This window comes from Rhineura floridana, chromosome 3 (genome assembly GCF_030035675.1).
Source record: "Rhineura floridana isolate rRhiFlo1 chromosome 3, rRhiFlo1.hap2, whole genome shotgun sequence".
NCBI lineage: Eukaryota > Metazoa > Chordata > Lepidosauria > Squamata > Rhineuridae > Rhineura > Rhineura floridana.
This window is the reverse complement of record NC_084482.1, coordinates 32,615,149-32,620,998: the sequence shown is the minus strand read 5'-3', so window position 1 is coordinate 32,620,998 and position 5,850 is coordinate 32,615,149.

The following is a 5,850-nucleotide window of genomic DNA, read 5'->3' as shown; positions in this document are numbered from 1 at the left end:
TAAATAAAAGGATCCCCCTGCTAATGGATATGGCACTATTATTAAATGATCCAATAAATGAAAAGATAGGAATGATATTCAACAATCCTGCAGGGAAGAAAAGGAAAGGGAACAGTATTAATGCATGAGTTATAATTGTGTTAAGAATTCACCATGGCTAATCAAAATGTAATCATCTGAAATATTTCAAAAATAAAAAATGTGGAAAATAAAGCTTCTTTTGCAGTTCAATGCCAATAGTGTGTTTGAAACTGAGGTATAATACAGTCTTTCTTGGTCAGCGGAGGAGTGGAGCAGACAGGAATAGGTTAACTCCTGGAGGCAGGGTCAGCACTATAACACAAAAGTTTAGCTGGTGGCCGACAGAAGGGGAAGAACCTTCTCCTGTTCTCCAGTTTTTTGACTCTGCCTTCAGCAAGCAACAGAGTCAGCCTCTTCCTCCTGGGTCTCCATAAGGGATTCAGGAACAGTTCTAGCTATTTTTTCTGTTCAGACAGTTTATCATCATCAACTGCAGTCGAAGCGCACAAACTTCTGCTTCTCTTTTTACTTCCTGCCCTGAATGGCCAGACTGGAGGGAGGAAGAGAGGGATTGTTCTTTCTGAAGAGGCGCTGGAAGCAGCGGAGGCCGGAATCTTGTCTTGAGCCACCCCCTGCTGTCCCTTATCGAACACTCTTTCACCTCCCAAGGAGAGGGAAGCTTTCAGGAGCGTTTTAAGACCTTAGAGGAGCAGAGATTGGTCTTTTGCTATTCAAGGCGTTTTGTTGATTCAAAAACCCCCTGGGGCAATGGGCCTCCGCTAAGCGAGGTTGGCCTCCTTGCCACATTGTTCTCAGGTAAAGCCGCTAAGCTTTCTTTTACTAATGGGGGGGGAGCTCCGGCCCAGGCCTTTTTCCCTCTTCAGCTGGGATTTTTAACTATGCCTGGGGGAAGAGACAGTCCTTGTTGTGCCTCTGCAGAGGAAGATGAGTCCCTGAGGGGGGGGAAATCTGCATCTCAATTAGGCAATCCATTAGTCACCCTTGCCTCAGTGGTGGGAAGCATGCTAGACTCCCCGCCTGAAACAATTTCTTTTCCCAGCCTGAAATAGTTTCATTTTCCCAGCTCCCTTCTACTCATTCGGGGCGAGGGGATAATACACACATGGCTCCTACAGGAAAAAAAGCACATCACATCTCACCATCTAGATAAGCCCTCTACCTCTGGCCGTGTTGGCCTGGCTTAACAAGGCCATGATGAAGGAGGCAGGGGCTTCCTTAGCCAAGCATTGGGCCCATGCACATAGGAAAAAAGGCTCCAAGTACTCCAGGGCATGATGCCATGATTTATTCTCATTCTCCTGCTGGGAGGCCAGTCAAGTTAAGGAAAGGGGGAAGAGTAAAAGAAGGGGCTCCTTACAGAAGCCTAAATGACACAAAGATAAATGCAAAAGATACTCCAGCTCTGGGTTCCCAACTGACTGCCTTTCCCTTAGCCCAGGCTCCTGGGGGGAGGACACTCCCCCATGACCTGCTGCATCAGACTCAGAAAGGGAAGAAGAGGAACTCTCGGGAGGATTCCCCTATGCCATCCCCAGTGCATAAGAGGCTGTATTCTCCTGACTCCTATCCTATTTTGATTTCTAAGGCTGTGGCCTGCCTTCAGTTAGAACCCCCGAAGGAAACTCCTCAGAAGGAGGAACTAGAGGAAGGGGAACAGGGATCTTCAGACGTCTTCCCCAGGTCAGGGGATCAGAAGGTGGTCATTCCCTTTCCGAAGTTCTTCAAGGACATTTTTAAGGAAGAATGGAATCATCCAGCCAAATCCAAAGCTCCTCATGCTCTGTCCAAGAAGCTATATGCTGTTCCTGCCATGACCATGGCAACCCTTCAGGTCCTGGCCATTGATGAGCCTGTGTCTGCCCTCGTGGTCAAGATAGCTATTCCCAAAGAAGGAGCAGATTGGATACTCTTTCAGACCAAAGTGACAGTTGCAGTGAGGTTATCTTAAAACACGCACATGAAGCATCTGCATTGGCCATGAGAGCTTCGGCAGCCAACTCCTTCCTGGCACAGGCTGCAGTAAAGTGGGCTAAAACACTACTATCAGAAGTGCCTCCTGATGCCAGACATGTCATGGAAGGGCTGCACAAATTGGCAAAAACAGCTGAATTCCTAGCAGATTCCTCCTTAGATAGCCTACAGTACTCAGCAAGAGCTCTTGGATATGGAGTGATAGTAAGAGGCAATATATGGCTGAAACAGTGGGAAGTGGACCATCACTCCAAAGCCAGTCTTGTAGCTCTGTCCTACTTGGGTGGGCAGTTTTTTGCCAAGTCTCTAGAGCAGCCTTTCCCAACCTCTAGGTCCCCAGATGTTGCTGGACTACAGTTCCCATCATTCCTGACCATTGGCCATGCTGGCTGGGACTGATGGGAGTTGGAGTCCAACAACTTCTGGGGACCAAAAGGTTGGGAAAGGCTGCTCTAGAGCACCACCTGGTGGAGACTAAGGATTAAAAAGAAGGCTCTTCCTTCCGCTCCCAGGAAGGATGACAAATCCCATAAGAAGGCTTCACATTCCTTTCATCCCAAGGGCTATCCAACTACCTATAGGACTACATGTCAGTTCCGGGGGTCCTGGAACTCTTCCTGGAATTCCTTCCGCCAGCTCACCCATTCCACACACTCCAGTGGCAGGGGAGGCAACAAACATCATCAAAACCCCAAACTCAGTGTCAAGCAAAGCCATGAATGATGCCAGGATGGCCCAGGTGCGGGGCAGACTTCAATTTTTTGCACAGGCCTGGGTGGTCTCCACCTCACACAAATGGATACTGAGCACCATCCAGTCTAGATACTCCCCAGAGTTTGCCACCATCCTACAAAACAGATGGAGGACAGCTCCTCCTGAACAGCTTTCTGCGGACAAAGAAGTTCAAGATGGAGACGCTCAGGTCTATTGTGGAAGCCATTCAACCTGGGGACTTCCTGGGATCTACAGATCTCACAGAGGCATACCTGCATGTCTCCATTCTCCAGCATCACAGACGCTTCCTCCGCTTTGCGCACGGCCACCACCAGTTTCAATACAGGGCCATGCCCTTCGGCCTCGCCTCAGCCCCACGGGTGTTCACCAAAATAATGGTAGCAGTAGTGGCACATCTTTGCACACAGGGAGCCCACGTATACCCTTACCTGGATGACCTTCTGGTGAGGGCCTCTTCAGCAACAGTGGCACAATGGGATCTCCAGACTACCATCCAGTGTCTGGAGAACCATGGCTTCATCATCAACAGGGACAAGAGCCATCTGATACCCACCCAGTGCCTTCAACATCTGGGAGTGGTCATCGACACAGCTCAAAGCAAGCTCTTCCTGTCCACTGATTGCAAGAATAAGCTCCTGTGCCAGCTGCACACATTCCTGCAAGGCAGCCAGTCTCCTCTGATGGAACTGGCTCAGCTGCAGGGCTCCATGATAGCGGCCATAGACTCAGTGCCATGGGCGCACTTCCACTCAAGAGCCCTGCAGTGTCTGCTGCTTTCATATTAGGACCAGATCACCTCGCACCAGAACTGGTTCATCACCCTTCTGAGGCATGTGTGGGAGTCCCTCCAGTGGTGGGGACGTTTACCTCATCTGGAGAAAGGCCTTTCCCTCAGAGCTCCAACAGTCTCAATAGTCACCACAGACGCACGCCTATATGGCTGGGGGCGACCTGTTGCTCCAGCATCGCACAGGGGAAGTGGTCAGTGCAGGAGCCGTGCCAGTCAATCAACTGGTTGGAGCTCAGAGCAATCCGACTAGCACTCCAGGAGTTCCTACCTCTTATTTATCAGACTCATGTGCTAGTACACACCAACAACGTCACAGCCAAATCACATGTCTGCAAACAAGGGGGCACAAAATCAGGCCCTCTTCAGAGGGAGACCAACCTGCTGTTCCAGTGGGCAGAAAGGCACCTGGCTTCCATTTTGGCCATACATATACAGGGGATCCTGAGCACACAAGCTGACTGGCTGAGCCGGGAACAAGTCCACCAGGGAGAGTGGGCCCTTCACCGGGACGTGTTTCTAGAGATCACTCGGAAGTGGGGGCTCCCATGCATAGACCTGTTTGCCTCATCGGTGAATGCCCAACTGGACCACTTCATGGCACAAGGCTGGGATCCACGCGCCCAGGACATAGACCTTGGGGACTCCTCTACACCTTCCCACCTCTACCTCTTCTGTGCAGGCTGCTGTGCAGAATCAGAGTTCTCCAGGCCCAGGTGATAGTGGTGGCTCCACACAGGCCACAGAGACCGTGGTTTTCCAACCTAGTGGACCTCAGCTCCAGTCCACCATGGCATCTTCCCTCCAGACCGGATCTCTCACAAGGACCCATCCTTCACCCAGACCCAGAGTGACTCCAGCTTCACGCATGGAGGCTGAGCAGCAGTGGCTAAGTGAAGAGGGGCTGTCTGAGAGGGTTGTTTCCACCATTCTGGCTTTTTGCAAACATTCCACCCAGAGAATTTATGACCTCACATGGAAGTCGTTCAACAGGTAGTGTAGATGCAAACAGTTACCTGCCGCGGAATGCCACATTCACACCATTCTTGACTTCTTGCAAGACGGTCTGGACTAGGGGCTAGCCCCCAACACGCTCAAGAGACAGATGGTGGCCCTAGGCAGTGTGTTTCCAACGGGGGGGGGATTCCATTTCCTCTCACCCTCGAGTCAAACGCTTTCTCCGAGGGGCAACCCTGCTGTCACCTCCAGTGCAGCACAGGTTTCCCTCCTGGGATCTTTCGTTAGTCCTTAGAGCTCTTTCACAATATCCATTTGAACCAGCATGTTCAATACCAATAAAGGACCTCACCCTAAAGACATTTTTTCTGGTGGCAATCACCTCAGCCAAGAGGGTGGGGGAACTGAGGGCCCTCTCCATCCGGGAGGAGCTGTGGTTTTCACCCAGACAAGGTGGTTCTTCGCTCTGATCCCGGTTTTCTACCCAAGGTCAATTCCTCGTTCCACAGGGGACAGGACATTTCTCTACCCAACTTCTGCCTCAACTCAAAGTTGGACTTACCATGAAGTGTCCTTCTGGTCAGCGGAGAGTGGAGCAGACAGCCCCACCCTGCAGCAAAACCTAGGCCGTGGGGTGGGGAGGGCACCTTTCTAGAAACCCTCTGGCGACCGGCAGTCGCTCACCCTCTGGATAGAGTAGTAAAGGCTCCCTTTATCCCTTTCTGGCACTGTGTGCTGATTTGTTAACGCTTGTTCTTATTCTATCCTCTGTTCAAGTTTCAAGTCCATGTAGGTGGAGTGGCCAGCTGCTCAGTACTCGGCTTTTTACAGCTGTGTCACAAACTGGAGAATGGGAGAAGGTTCCTCCCCTTCGGCCGGCCACCAGCTAAACTTTTGTGTTATAGTGCTGACCCTGCCTCCAGGAGAGTTAACCCATTTCTGTCTGCTCCACTCTCCGCTGACCAGGAGGACACTTCACGGTAAGTCCAACTTTCCATTCTTTACCAACTAATTGCATCTTAGAGAAAAAACATGAGGGCAGATAAGAGTTAATTTTTCAGACATAGTTCTGCAGCCATTTGCTCAAAAATAGTTCCATAGTCGCTGAAGAAGTAGAGCTTTAAGTATTAGAAAACTTGATCTTTGCTCCCTCTGCTGGCCCTCCTTCTACACAATAAGCGACATGTTTTCCTTCTATGCAGATGTAAAGATCCAGTACTTTCAAAAAACCACTACACCACCCACCCACCCAAGGCTATGTGTTCCTGCATTATTTATAAGAATAAACAAATTCATATACTGTATAATTTGAACAAGAATAACATCAGACCTTCCCACAAGCTGAATGAATGAGGCAG